General features: G+C 47.3%; 1 protein-coding gene across 33 annotated transcripts in view; it reads left to right on the top strand.

Moving 5' to 3' along the window:
* Nucleotides 1-15,146, top strand: part of FAM156A (family with sequence similarity 156 member A) — a 64,993-nt gene that overhangs the window by 35,098 nt on the left and 14,749 nt on the right. For 5 of the 33 annotated variants that reach the window (XR_011998143.1, XR_011998137.1, XR_011998150.1 and 2 more), the window contains one exon: nt 7,504-7,584. The exons of 27 other annotated variants lie outside the window; for them this stretch is intronic. The gene's annotated coding sequence lies outside the window, so the exon portion shown is untranslated. Of the gene's footprint in view, nt 1-7,501; nt 7,585-15,146 lie in introns of those variants that run through there. One more of the 33 variants, XM_072743548.1, reaches the window with a different exon arrangement.

The following is a 15,146-nucleotide window of genomic DNA, read 5'->3' as shown; positions in this document are numbered from 1 at the left end:
CTCCTCCCCATAAAAGTCAGGGACTTTTTTTCTCTTGCTGCTTTAAGGATCTTCTCCTTATCTTTGGAATTTGCAAGCTTCACTATTAAATGTCGAGGTGTTGAACGGTTTTTATTGATTTTAGGGGGGGATCTCTCTATTCCTGGATCTGAATGCCTGTTTCCCTTCCCAGATTAGGAAATTTTTCAGCTATGATGTGTTCAAATACATATTCTGGCCCTCTGTCCCTTTCGGCGCCCTCGGGAACCCCAATTAAACGTAGGTTTTTCTTCCTCAGGCTGTCGTTTATTTCCCTTAATCTGTCTTCATGGTCTCTTAATTGTCTGTCTCTTTTTTCCTCAGTTTCCCTCTTTGCCATCAACTTGTCTTCTGTGTCACTCACTCGTTCTTCCACCTCGTTAACCCTCGTCGTTAGGACTTCTAGCTTGGATTGCATCTCATTCAATTGATTTTTCATTTCTGCCTGATTGGATCTAAATTCTGCAGTCGTGAAGTCTCTTGAGTCCTTTATGCTTTTTTCTAGAGCCACCAGGAGCTGTATAATAGTGCTTCTGAATTGGCTTTCAGACATTGAATTCTAATCCAGATTTTGTAACTCTGTGGGAGAGAGGACTGTTTCTGATTCCTTCTTTTGAGGTGAGGTTTTCCTTCTAGTCATTTTGCTCAGTGCAGAGTGGCCAAAAACAAGTTGTATTGGGAAAAGGAGAAAAAGAGAGAGAATGAAAGAAAAGAGAAAAAGAAAAAAGAGAAAGAAGAAAAGGAAAAAAGAGAAAGAAAAAGAAAGAAAGGTGGAAAAAAAGGGGGTGGGGGAAGCAATCAGAAATCAAAAAGAAAGAAAAATAACAGAAAACAAAACAAAACAAAAAACACGGGGGAGTATCTTCTGATTCTGTATACTTCATAAGTCCCTTGACTTCCCCTGGAACTGGTCCATCCAGCTGGTCTTCTGGGGGAGGGGCCTGCTGTGCTGATTTTCAGGTGTTAGCACTTGGGGGAGCTGCTCTGTCCCCTGCCTGGTGCAGGGCTCAGTGGGGGCTGTTCACACCGTGAGGCCCCGGGAGGAAGCCACAGGGGCGGGGCGGCAGCTCAGGAAACCGGGATTCAGCCCCCACAGTAACTCCGGGGCTCTCCGTCTGCAGGGCCTGGAGGCTCCGGGGCGGGGCTGCTGATCTGCTCAGCTCCGGGCAGGAGCGTCCTTGCTGTCCTGGGCCCTCCGGTCTCTGCCTATCCCTGGGGGAGGCCGGATCCAGGGCTGTGCCCCGGCGCCCTGTGCTCCGGGGCCTGCGCTGTTCGATTTGCGCTCTCGGCCGGCCGCGCAGCCCCTTCCGCGGAGCTGCTGCCCGAGCCCCTCCGAGCTGCTCCCGGAGCCGCGCAGCCCCCTCCGCCCGGAGCTTCTTCCTCTGCCCGAGCCGCCGCCGCCGAGCTGCTCCCGGAGCCGCGCAGCCCCCTCCGCGGAGCCGCTGCCCGAGCCCCTCCGAGCTGCTCCTGGAGCCGCGCCGCCCCTTCCGCCCGGAGCTTCTTCCTCTGCCCGAGCCTCCGCCGCCGAGCTGCTCCCGGAGCCGCGCAGCCCCCTCCGCGGAGCCGCCCCCGAGCCCCTCCGAGCTGCTCCCGGGTCCCGCCGAGCGCGCTGCAGCCCTTAGGGAGCTCGGCGCACTCTCCTGTGCGCACCGCAGGTGCCTGTCAGTGTCCCAGGGAGCCCGAGGGCATCCCCGCCCTCCTGGGGTCCTGCTCTAACTCCCTGCGGGCTCCTTTCTGCCCGGGAAGGTTGGTGCAGCTCCTGCTTCTCCGGGACGGGGCTCTCCTGTCCTGGGGACACTCGCCCCAGCCTCAGCCCGGCTCCTCGCGGGGCCCCTCCCCCTTGGAGGCCTTTTGTTTCTTTATTTCTTTTTCCCCGTCTTCCTACCTTGATAGAAGCGCGAACTCTTCTCACTGTAGCATTCCAGCTGGTCTCTCTTTGAATCTCAGGCCGAATTCGTAGATTTTCAGGATGATTTGAAGGTTATCTAGGTAATTTGTTGGGGACAGGTGATTTGGGGACCCTACTCTTCCGCCGTCTTGCCCCTCCTCCAACCTTGAGAGTTTTATGTGAGGGAAGGGTTTTTGTTTTGTGTTTGATTTACTGAATTCAGTCTCTTTGGGAGAGAGAGGACCATTTGGTTAATGTCTTCTTGACTGCAGTTTGCTAGCCGCTATCTTTCAAGTTTTCCCATTTCATCTTTTTTTTGGATCATATTTTTAATATATTCTTACCTAGTTCATGTCTGCAGGATCTGTATTGATGTCCCCTCTGGCAGTACTCATGTGACTCCTCTGTGTCACTCTGCCCTCCTTCATTTTTCGCAGTCTGGCTGAACCTATTAGATTTACTGATCTTGTCAGAGAACCAGCCCTTACTTTCATCAATTTCTTTGAATTGATTTTGTGCTTTCCATTAAGTCGATTTCTGTTCAAACCTCCGTTATACTTTTTCCGCTTGCCTTAGGTTTAAGGTTTAAATGGACTTTGCTTCTCTAGTGTCTTAAGGTGACAGCTTAGATAATTGATTGGAGACAATTGTTCTTTTCTTTTCTTGTTCTTTTCTTTTCTTTTAAGATTTTATTAATTTATTCATGAGAGACAGAGAGAGAGACAGAGACAGAGAGAGACACAGATACATGCAGGGAGCCCGATGTGGGACTCGATCCCGGTACTCCAGGATCACGCCCTGGGCCGAAGGGAGGCGCTCAACCACTGAGCCCCCCAGGCGTCCCCAATTCTCCTTTTCTAATCTAAGTATTTAATGATAAAAATGTCCCTCAGTGCAGTGTTTTAGATCCACCTCACAAATTTTGATACACTGCCTTTTGGTTTTCAGCTTCCTGCGGTTTCTTCTTTGATCTCTGCATTACTTAGAAATGTCATTTAATTTCAAAATATTTTGTGGTTTTCCAGCTACCTCACTGCAACCCCTTTCTATTTTAATTCTTTGTGGTGAAAGTACCTAGTTTGTATTATTTCAGTCCTTTAGAAGTTGTTGAGGTTTACTTTATGGCACGGCATATGGTCTGTCTGGGTGAACAATGTATGTGCACTTCAAGAGAATGTGTATGAGGACGCCTGGGTGGGTCAGTGGTTGGGCGTCTGCCTTCGGCTCAGGGCGTGTTCCCGGGGTTCCGGGATGGAATTCCGCATCGGGCTCCCCACGGGGAGCCTGCTTCTCCCTCTGCCTGTGTCTCTGCCTCTCTCTGTGTGTCTCTCAATAAATTTCAAAAACCTTTAAAAAAAAAAAAAGAAGAATGTGTATTCTGCGTCCTTCTGTAAGTATCACTTAGGTCTTGCCTGTTGATAGTGTTGCTCCCATGTTCCATAGAGTGTCTGATTGTATCGTCCACTTGTGCTGTCTGTTGTGCACAGGATAATGCTGAAGGCTCTCCCTATAACTGATTTGGGTCTGTTCTTCCTTTTAGTTTTTTCAGTTTTCAGCTCTTGTGTTTTAAAAATATATGCACAGGGCACCTGGATAGCTCAGTAGATTGAGCATCTGCCTTCAGCTCAAGTCATGAACTCAGGGTCGTGGGATTGAGTCCCGCATTGGGCTCCGTGCTCAGCAGGGAGTCTGCTTCTCCCTCTCCCTCTGCCCCTTCCCTGCTTATGCTCTCTCTCTCTCTCTCTCTCTCTCTCTCTCTCTGTCTCTCTCTCTCTCTCTCTCTCTGTCTCTCAAATAAAGAAAAATCTTTTTTTAAAAAAAACCTATTTAGTGTGGTTCCAATTAAAATAAATAAAATAAAAATGCATGCCCATCCATGATTTTTAGATCTTCTCGATGACTAGACCTCTCTTTTATTGTGTAAATCTGTCTTTTCTCTTGTGATAATCCTCATTCTGAAGTATACTTTGTGTAATACTAATTTAACCCCTCTAGCTACTCACTTGGTTCACGTTTGCTGGGTATCTGTGTCTTACTGTGTTTGGGAGGGAGAAACAAAATACCATAGACTAGATGGCTTCTAAACAAACTTCCTCCTCATGCTTATGGAGGTTGGAGGTCTGGGATCAGGGTGCCAGCGTGGTTGGGTTCTAGCGAGGGCCCTCTTCCAGGTCACAGATTTGTGGTTGTGTCCTCACATGGTGGAAAGACAGAGGATCTGTCTGGAGCCTCTTTTATAAGGGCCCTAGTCCCATTCCTGTGGGCTCTGCCCTAGGGCCTAAACCCCTCCCCAAAGCCTTACTGCCTAATACCATCATCTTTGGGGGTTAGGATTGAACATGAATTTTGGAGGAGACACCTTCAGACCATAGCATTATCATTTTCCATTCACGTCCTTGTGACTTCTTTATGTGTTTATATTTAAGGTGGGATTCTTCTGGACAGTATCTACTTGGGTCTTGCTATTTTTATCTAAAGTGACAACTTAGGTCTTTGAATTGATGTGTAGGCAGTGTACATATAGTGTGTTAACAGTTTACATGTAAGTCTACCATCTGGCTGGCTGTATATTTCTATCATATGCATTTTTAATTCATATTTTCCTCTTCCCTTCATATTTTTGGATCAGTTGAACATTTGCTGGTTTTCCATTTTATCTCCACTGTTGGCTTACTACTTCTACACCTTTAAACATTCTTTTCAAATTGTTGCTCTAGGGTTTACAGTATATATTGTTGCTTTTCACAGCATGCCTTCAAATGATACTATACTACTTGGTGTACGCTGTGAGAACCATACGACTGTATGCCTCCGCTTCCTGTCTCCCATCCTTGGTCCTATTGTTGCCTTGCAGTTTGTTTCTGCCAGTGTCTTAAAACTCCACAGTGCGTACATCGTTATTGTTATTAATTTGGATAGTTATCTTTCAAAGAGATTGGATATAAGAGAAAAAATTCACATTCGCCCACAATTTACCATGCCCAGCACTATTCAATTCTTTGTATAGATCCACGTTTTCTTTGGATATCATTTGCCTTCTTCCCGAAGAACTTCCTCTAACATGTTTTGTAGGGCAGATCTGCTGGCTATGCATTTGCTCAGCTTTTTTGTTTTAAAGTTTTTGTCTTACCTTCATTTTTCAAAACCTTTTGCGTGAACCCGAGATCTGAGCCACATGGATTCTGATGCCATCCTGTTTGATCCCTTGTATGTAATGTGGCTTTTGTATTTGCTTTTACTATCAGAGGGTGTCAGTGTTGGTGTTTGAGTCAATCTTTCCGTTAGTCGACTTCGCCTTCAGTTCTGTTGTTGCTATAATTCTTTTAACCTTAGCAAAGACTTCAGATTCTTCAGGTTGCAAGACAGATTGATATCCAAAAATCAATTCTATTTCTATACATTAGCAGTGAAAAATCCAAATAAATAACCGAGAAGATGATTTCACTTACAGTAGAGTCCAAAGAATGACATGTTTAGGAATCAACCAAACAGGTGCAAGAGTTAGACACTGACAATTATAAAACACAGTTGAAAGAGATTAAAGCAAACTTAAATAAATGGAAATGGCTCCTGTGTTCTTGGATTGGGAGACCTGATGTTAAGATGGCAGCATTCGGGATCCCTGGGTGGCGCAGAGGTTTAGCGCCTGCCTTTGGCCCAGGGCGCGATCCTGGAGACCCGGGATCGAATCCCACGTCGGGCTCTCGGTGCATGGAGCCTGCTTTTCCCTCTGCCTGTGTCTCTGCCCCCCCCCCTCTCTCTCTCTCTCTCTCTCTCTCTCTGTGTGTGTGTGTGTGACTATCATAAAAACAAACAAACAAACAAAAAAGATGGCAGCATTCCCTAAATTGATCCAGGCATTCAGTATAATCCCTATCAATATTCTAACTGCAGTGTTTTAGAAATTGAGAGGCTGATCCTGAAATTCATGTGGAAATTTCACGGATCCAGAATAGCTTAAATGATCTTACCAAAGGCAACCAAAGTGGAGGACTCACACATTCTGATTTCAAACATTATTTCAAAGCTCCCGTAATCAGCACAAATGTAGTACTGATGTAAAGATGAACATAGAGGTCACAGAATAGAATTGAAAGTCCAGAAATAACCCATACATCTGTGGTGGGTTAATTGTTGACAGCAGTGCCAAGACAATTACATAGGAAGAGTCTTTTTAGCAAATGGTGCTGGGACAACTAGATATTCACATTTAAAGAAATGAATTTGAAGGGCACCTGGGTGGCTCATGGTTGAGCCATCTGCCTTTGGCTCGGGTCATTGTCCCGGGGTCCTGGGATCGAGTCTCACATCGGGCTCCCGGTGGGGAGTCTGCTTCTCCCTCTGCCTCTCCTTCTGCCTCTCTCCCTGCCTCTCTCTCTCTGTCTCTCATGAATGAATAAATAAAATCTTTTAAAAATAAAGTAATGAATTTGAATCCAACCTTCATACTACAGACAAAAATTAAGTCAGAATGGATCAAATTGAATAATAAGGGCTAAAATGAAACTTCTGTAGAAGAACATAGGAGTAAAAACTTGTGACATTGGGTTAGGTGATGGAATCTTCGGACACCAAAGCGACAGATAATAAATGAAAAATTAGATTAAAATGACTTCATCAAAATTAGAGAAGATCTTGCCTTAAAGGACACCAAAAGAAAGTGAAGAAGCGTGGGTGGCTCAGTGGGTGAAGTGTCTGCTTTTGGCTCAGGTCATGATCTCAGGGTCCTGGGATCAAACCTCACTGTGGGCTCCCTGCTGAGCAGGGAGTCTGCTTCTACCTCTCCCTCTGCCTCTCCCCCACTCATGCTCTCCCTCTCTCTCAAATAAATAAATAAAATCTTTAAAAAATAATAAAACTTTCATTAGAAAAAAGAAAGTGAAAGAACAAAACCAAGGAATGGGAGAAAATATTTGTGTATATGATAAGGGCCCAGTATTCAGATTGTAGAAAGAACTCTTACAAGCTCAAAGGAAAAGAGAACCCAATTAAAAATGGACTAAGCGTTGGAATAGACATATCTTTAAAAAAAAAAAAAGATGTACCCACCAGTATGCTTAAGGACATGAATAGGTGTCAAAAAATATTAGTCATTAGTGAAACAAAAATTGAAAGCATGATGAATTATAACTTCCCACCCAACTAGTGTGGATAGCATTTCAAAAATGAAAATAACAAGTGTTGGGGGAAGATGTGCAAAATCCTCATACATTGCTGGTGGAAATGCAAAATGACACATCTGTGAAAAACAGTTTGGCAGCTCCTCAAAAAATTCATCAGAGTTGCTGTGTGACCCAGTTATCCCACTCCTAGGTATATGTCGAAGATAAGTGAAGTCATAAGCTCACATAAAAACTTGTATACAAATGTTCCTGGCAGCATTAATCACCACAGTCGAAGAGTGCAAACAACCCAAATGCCAACCATGTAATGAATATATCACATGTGGTGATTATATCTATATAGCAGAATAATATTCAGTCATAAAAATGAATGGAGTAGTGATACCAGATGAATCTTAAACACATTATGCTCAGTGAAAGAAGCCAGATGCAAAGGCCACATAATGTATCGTCCTATTTATTTGAAATATCCAGATTGGAAGATCTGTGGAGACAGGAAGCCGATAAGTGAATGTCCAAGGTTCCTGGGACGGGATTGGGGATGGACTGCCAATGGTATGTTTTTTGTTTTTTGTTTTTTTTCCTGGAATTAGATATTGGTGATGGTTTGCACAACAAACCATTGTGGCATATACAATGAAAAAGGGTGAGTTTGATGGTACCTGACTTACATTTCAATGAGATGAAAAAAATTTAAAGGAAAGCATGTACCTTTGGATAGGTTTTTGGCCATTTTTAGAAACACAGTTGGCTACACCCAAAGACATAAAAAGCTGTCTGAGTCTTGCCTTCATCAGCTTGATCATCTGAGGTAAGCACTGTGGCCTAATGTGGTGGTGTTTCCTTCTTGTCCCCGTTATCTGCGTTGACATACTGCACGTGCATATACATATACGCGTACAGTTAGGGGGACCTCTTACATGCTACCCCCCTTTTAAAATATATATATATTTATATATATATAAAATTTTAAAAATTATATATTTATATGTTATATATATAAACAAAATAAAATAAAGCTCTCTGGCCAGTACAAAATTGCTCCTCATTCTGTTTCAAGGCCAGGGGGAGCTCCATGGTAGGATATGAACACTTACATCTCTCATTTCCCCTTCCAAATGTTGTTGACTACCAATGGCTATTTAGGAGATCTTCCCCCCAGAAATTTGCTCTTGTCATTCTTTTTTTTTTTTTTTATGTTTTTTTTTTTTTAATTTTTATTTATTTATGATAGGCACACAGTGAGAGAGAGAGAGGCAGAGACACAGGCAGAGGGAGAAGCAGGCTCCATGCACCGGGAGCCCGATGTGGGATTCGATCCCGGGTCTCCAAGATCGCGCCCTGGGCCAAAGGCAGGCGCTAAACCGCTGCGCCACCCAGGGATCCCTGCTCTTGTCATTCTATATACACAGCTCTGTGCCTCTGTGAATATTTCTTGAAGACCGGTTTGTAGCATAGTAATTGCTGGATCAAAGAATCCTTTGGCTACAGAAACATCTCTGAAGTACCTACTTGTGCACCTGATACTGTTCTAAATGGTGGGGAGGCATCACAGAAGACCCATGTGTGTTCCTTTTCATGAAGCCGAAACTGTAGTGAGGATGGGGACAGGGTAGAGTCAAATTTTGAAGATGCCACCCTGGAGTCTGCAAGGTTCTTTTACCTTCATGCTTCTTCCCTCAGGGGGGCTGGGATAACAAATGCCCCTTTGCTGGCATCCTCAGCGCCCCATCGTGCAGCAGGGGCTGTTGACAGGAGGCTGGTTTCCTTATCCAGGCTCTCTACAAGATCTTGGAATCTGCAGCCGGAATGATGCCTGTGGGGATTTTAAGAGTGGCGAGACCAGGATAGAACAATCCACTACCCATTTAGGTGTATCTCGGGGAGGAGGGGAGCTGGGAATGATGTGACCCTGTCTGGGCAAACTGCCAGAGTGTGGCGTGACAGGAGCAGGTGAAAGCTCGATAGAGGAGCAGTGGACAGAAGGTACCTTCCCGTACTAGGGTGTCCCACTGAGAGGCCCAGAAGCAGCAGTCCTCTCTGGGAGGTACAACTGGGGGTGAGGGAGCCTTGTATTCCCAAACCAACCGTTGGGTGCAAGGTGCAGGGGAGCTCACCGGCATGCAAGGACCTCCACCTCTCCTGAGGTCACCATCATCCAACTTCTGGCCTCAACTCGTCAGCTCCACAGATTCTAATCAAGTGGGGACCGGGGAAGATGGCAGCGGAGCACGTGAAAGGTTCCCTAATGGGTGAGCAGGGCAGGGATTAAGGGCAACACTAGATCTGATTGGTCGAGATGGGATTGCTTACCAGGATCTTCCAGGGGAGAGAACCCCCACTGGCTGGAGGTGGGGGTGTCCTCAAAAGAGTTTATGAGTGCAGAAGTGGGGCTTGGAAGAGTGGAGGTGAAAGTGGAGGGTTTGGAATCCTGCTCTGGAGACTCCAGCCACTCGTCCACAAAAGGGGCTGAAGATACTAGCCAGGTCAGTGGGATCACTGGCTTTTGTTGTATCCTCTAGTCTATCTTCCTGTCACGTTTTTGAATAATGGGACTGCGGGTACTGGATCCCACGATGTGGATATCAGAGCCCAATAACAAATCACTAAATCTTTCTCCGGTGTCCTGTTATGTGCCCAGCAGACACCATGTAGGTCCTAGAAGGGCAGAGACATTTCAGAGAGCTCGTGACATACTCCAGGCCAGGTTTCTACAGGGAACCAGACGGTGAACTACTCATCCCAAAGAAGTGAACGCTTCGATGATGGGACTTTAAGCATTAGATAGGGGAGATGTTTGGGTGAGGGTAGGTAAGTAAGACATAGGTGGGTTCTCAAGTCCCTGAACTTCTCACCAGTCAGTCCTTAAACCCTGACTGTATTCACACCTGTGTCTGAAAGGCTGCTGAAGCAAGACTGGGTTCCTGTGATCTTGGGGGACTGAGAATCCACCATGGCCTCAGAAGTGGCCCAGTGTGTGTGTCCGCTGAGGAGGACAAGGTGCACAAGTCGAGCCCACATCAGCCTCTGCCCTCAAATTCCACAGCCTTGAGTGGCTACTTCCCATGAGCAAATAGCCCTGCTCTGGTTGTTGGCCTCATGGTGGGAGAAGAAGGGGGAAATGAATGTGCTTCAGAGTTTGGACAAAGTCCGGCAGGAACTGTAGAGGCCCTCGTGCCACCTGCCCTTTTAAACCAGAATTAGGCATTGAGAGGAGGGGACAGGTTTCCTCTTTGGGGATTGGGGGGCGGGGGCGGGGGTGGGGACAGGGGCGTCCCTCGGTGGTATGGTATGTGGTCTGTGGCATGTCTGCCTGGCAGGGCAACGTAAACCCCTTCACCATCTCCTTCCCCCACTGGTATTCACCGGCTGCAAAGGATCTGCCGGCTGAAGGTGTCCTTCTGTTCGGGGTCAGGTGGACACTGGGAAAACCAGGTGGCTGCAGTGCCTCCAAGCTTTAGGAGCTGAGAGGGCTACAGCAAGCACTGTGTTCAGGGTGAACAGGATATGGGCCAGACCTTCCACAAGGCTGGAGGCAGGGCTGGGTCTACCCTGAGCAGCGTGGGACTGTCCTGCTCCACTTTTCCCACAGCTTCCACTCAGCAGGAGGGCTCTGGGGCCTTAAGGACAGTGTGAGTCTCCTGTGGATGGTATGAACCTTTCAAGCCGAGAAGATAGCCCCATTTTGATGGGTGGAAGCCTCTACTGTGTGTCAGGCCTGGGGGCTGCCCTCTTCAGTGTTGCCTGGGCATGCTTGCAGCCGGTGTCAGTGTCCAGAAACAGCCAATGATGGCAAAATCTGGGGGGCATCCTCCCCTTGGAAAAGGAAGTTCCTCAGTTGCCTTGAGGGGCACACTGGGTTAGGGGCTAATAATGTGGAGACACCTGTGTTCCAGAAAGGCTCTTGGAATTCTGCCTTTCAGTCTCTGCGTCTCACTCAGGGCCTGGGTGAGACCTCATTGTGTCTCTCATTAGCATGTGTCCTGTATGGGCTGACTTTTTGTGTTGAAAACCAAGATGTCATTTCTCTGAACTGGTTTGGGGTCTGTCCGGGATTTGAGGTATCTGAACTGTGTGAGGGTGTGTGCGGTGCATGAGATCACTGAGCTGTGAGGTGTTGTGTGTCCAAGTGAGAGTTCTCTGGGCTATTTAAGGGCTCTCTCCAAATGTATGTGGTATCTGAACTCTTTTGGGTGCAGTGTGCAGAATGTAAGGTGTCTGGGGCTGTTCCCATGATGTATTTCAGTAATTAGGGTTTGAGCACTCCTGAGGGTCTCTGTCGAGGTTGGCATATTTGAGCTCCTGGAGGCCCATCCTCTAGGTTGTGAGGCCACAAAGGTTATTTGTCACAGGGCAGGAGGTTTGGAGAAAGCTCTGTGTTCACAGTACGGGTGCCCTGTGCTGCTTGTGTGTCTGCAAGCAGCATTGTGAGCTCTGTGATTGTGTGGTATCGACATGCGGGGTGTGAGGTCTGTGAGCTGTTAAGTTTCTATGTTGCATGTTCTTAGGTTGCTAAAATGCATGTGGGTCTGTATTTTAGAATTCATCGTCTCTGAGCTGCTTCGGGTCTCTCTTCATTTCTTGAGTTCACCGGAGTTTGAGTTCTGTGGGTTGTTTGATCTTGTATGTGGAATGCCTTGAGGTCTCCTAGCTGCCCTTTCCTGAGTCTGTAGCTCATCCACTTCAGCTCCTAACAACCTGGCTTCCTTGTCTGGGCCATTGAGTCTAAGTGGTTGGCTTCCCTCAGTCTGTTCTTGGGATAGTTTGGGTTTTGCGAGCCATAGTGTGAGGTCCATGAGGTAGTTGGGAGTCTGTGTCCAGGGCGTGATGCCTCCAATCTGGAGGGAGATCCAGGTCCTGGAGTGAGGTCTCCTTTGTCTTTGGTGCTGTGAGGCAGGCACTGAAGCTTGAGCCAAGTTGGAGTTTATATCCCGACTGAGAGACTTGGTCACACACCAGAGTTCAGACCTGAGGTGTTTGTGACCTCTACCCAGTGTTTCAGTCTGACAACTGTCCAGAAAGACAGAGCTTGATCTGGGTTGACTGACTGAACTCAACCATTCCAGCTCCCAATCACCTGGCTTCCTTGTCTCCACCGTTGACTCTGTGTTTGGCCTCCCTCAGACCCTTCCCTGGGGTTGGGTTCTCCCAATCCAGGGCTGTAACTTACCGATATCATGCAAATCTCAAGTGCAGATTGAAATATAGTCAATATCCAAATAAAAACAGCAGAAACAGCACTTTCACAAAAACATTTTACTGAATCCCAAGAGGTTCCAGGTAAGAGACCTTGCCTTTCATAAGGAGTTGTTGCAAGTCTCCTTAAAATGTGGAATCTTTTAAAAAAATTTCTATCCTTTCTCTATTGCTGGTATCTTGAGAGGCTCAGACAAGAAAGGACATTCAACTTTACGTTTTTGACAAGACAAGCAAAAAGAAAAGAAAAAAAGAAAAAGCCCTAACACACACACACACACACACACACACACACAAACACACACAAAACCACCCAATACACCCCAGAGTACTCAGTATAAGGAAATTGTATTGGAAATGTAAATGGAATCCTGTGATTAATTATAAAACCAAATTTCTTATCACACGATATGTCTACTGTCAGGATGGGCCATATTCCAGGACTGGACAACCAAAAATGCCTTCTTTCTCCAAATCTCATACACTGCAGCTTGTAATCTGATTACAACGGTCTAAATAATCCTAACCAGTGTGGGAATCACAGAGCCTATCAAAAGCATGTCTGTTCCTGTGTCACATGTTCTCTCTGTCTCCTCTCTCTCACACACACACACACACACACACACACACACACACACCTCTCTCCTACACAGAATTTCTCTGATGGTTCCATACAGAAATGCAGGAGGCAATGCCAAGGAAACAGACTCTTATCTAAATCTCTGGAACACTGACTGGAGCCCAGTCGTGTCCCGGGGTCTAAGCCGATGCCCGTTAGAAGTCTCAATCTCGTCTCTGCCAAAACTGGCAACGGTAATTAGAGAAAGAGAAATACGCCACACGTAGGTTGTCAAGCCGCATTTCTGATACTGCAGAGATAGGGCTTGTGCGGCAAACATCTATTCTTTCCGACAGCACCGGTCACGCATGGCCAGAGAGGACGCTGGTCCTGCGACACTTACGCGCACCCGGCTTGTTCTAGGGATATTCTCCCTCTCTCACTCTTAGGCCATCGCTTTCGCTCCTTCTTCCCTGGGATCGGGTTCCCGCCATCCCGCCTCCAGTGCACCCCCTCCAGTCCTTAGCCCTGGCGGTGACGCGCCCTCAAGAACAGAAGGGTTAAGTCCAGCAAGAGAAGTCCTCCCGGCTTCCTAGAGAGGCGTGTACGCGGCCCACGGGAGGAGGGGCTGCGGGACTGCCCGTGACGTCATAGAGATGGGACCCGATGAACAAGCCGGGTTCTCTATATTTAGCCTTCCTCAGGTTGCGCGGGACGGAGAGGGAGACGGGAGTGGCCCGGAGCATAGTGGGATCTTCGCGGTGGGCCGCGGCGCGGGTATTTGGAACCCGCGACGTAAGCACCCGTGGAATCGAGAAGGTTGAGCCCGCCCCCACGGCGGCGCACCTGAGTGACGGCCCAGGGCGAACGCTTCCTGAGGTCGTAGGGAGAGTTTCCGGGCGGTGCAGGTGACGTCGCGGACCATGCACGTGGTGCTGAGTGGGGAGGGGGGCCAGTACGGAAGGTCTCCGTGACCACGTGATGGCGTCTCTTGTAGCGCGCACGCGTGAGCAGTACCTGTTAACTGATTTTTGTTTTCTTACTAGGTTTTTTTTTTTTGCCTGGGCTCTACATGCACAGTAGTAAAGACAAAACCCATACTAGTAGAGAGCTTGTCTGTTCAGGCTGTTGCGATCCGTAGAGCAGCCCGGATCTGAAGATTAGAGTGTCTAGACTGTCTTCGGCAGGGTGGTTTTGCCGTCTCTCCACGGGGATGAGTAGACACGTTGTAGTGGGGAGATTTAAGGTGGGAGTGTTTCTGCATTCAGGATTAGTCTCAGCCGAACAGTGACTCCGTGAGCCAAAGAATGACGGCATAAATGTCTCTCTCCGTGTCTAGCTAGTTTCAGGAGAATGGACTTTTGATCACAGTGCTATTCCCGAGACAGCAGGGAGCTGCAGGGACTGTGTCTGGCCCTTCAGCCAGAGGAGGAGGGTCTGTGTTTGGCCTTGTCACACGTGAACCCAGGAGTCGCCCGAGAGGCTTAGGGCAGGTATGACTAAGAGTGAACAGCAAACCTCCTCGCAGTTATAAGGGCAAGAGTATTCCTTTGCGATAAGCTATTTCTGGAACACGAGAGCCTACAGAGATTTTTTTTACTGTGGCTTTTTTTCAGGGCTCAGGTGAAGTTCAATATTGTGTACAGAGTAAAAAATGGGCTTGGTGACTTTCGTGCCTGTGCAAACAGATATCCAGATAAGCAGAGATCTCTTTTTAGCCCTGGAACTTATTATCCATACTTGAAGAGCACTTTATGGTTTTTAAAAGGCAGTATTTTCCTGATCTAAATGAAGGAAGCATAGGATCATGGTCCTCATCTTACAAGTGAGGAAACTGACCAGAGAGAGGTTAAGTGACCTGCCCAAAGTCACACAAGGAATAAGCGGTGGGGCCCTGATTTCAGATCTCCGTATGGATGGCTTCATCACCTTTTGGCTATGCATGCACACCCTGTTGGTTTCCAGACCCACACATCTGGCTCTGTCCTCTCCTAAACTACATGCTGCCTGAGACAACTGGCAGCTCACAATCAGATTGCACTCAAGTGCTAGCCACTCTTTGGGACACTGGAGAGGACTTCAGAACGAAGGCAAGTGTTGGAGAAAGTAGGTCCCAAAGTCTCACCTGCCACCCCTGAGGGGGTGAGGCTACAGGAAGAAGACTGGAGGGTCTGAAGGGGGCTGAATCTCTGAGAGACAGGCTGATGGGCTAACCTACGGCACACGTGTGATAAAACAGGTTGCTTTGAATTCATTGTTTTTCTTTTAGCACTGGCAATGCATGCTGAATGCTGAAAACACACAAGGCAGTTAAACAAACCAACGAATATATGGATAAGTAGAGAGAGGCCCATTTCCCTAG

This window comes from Vulpes vulpes, chromosome X (assembly GCF_048418805.1).
Source record: "Vulpes vulpes isolate BD-2025 chromosome X, VulVul3, whole genome shotgun sequence".
Classification (NCBI taxonomy): domain Eukaryota; kingdom Metazoa; phylum Chordata; class Mammalia; order Carnivora; family Canidae; genus Vulpes; species Vulpes vulpes.
Note: the sequence above shows the minus strand (reverse complement) of the source record. Positions and strands in the feature narration are given on the sequence as shown.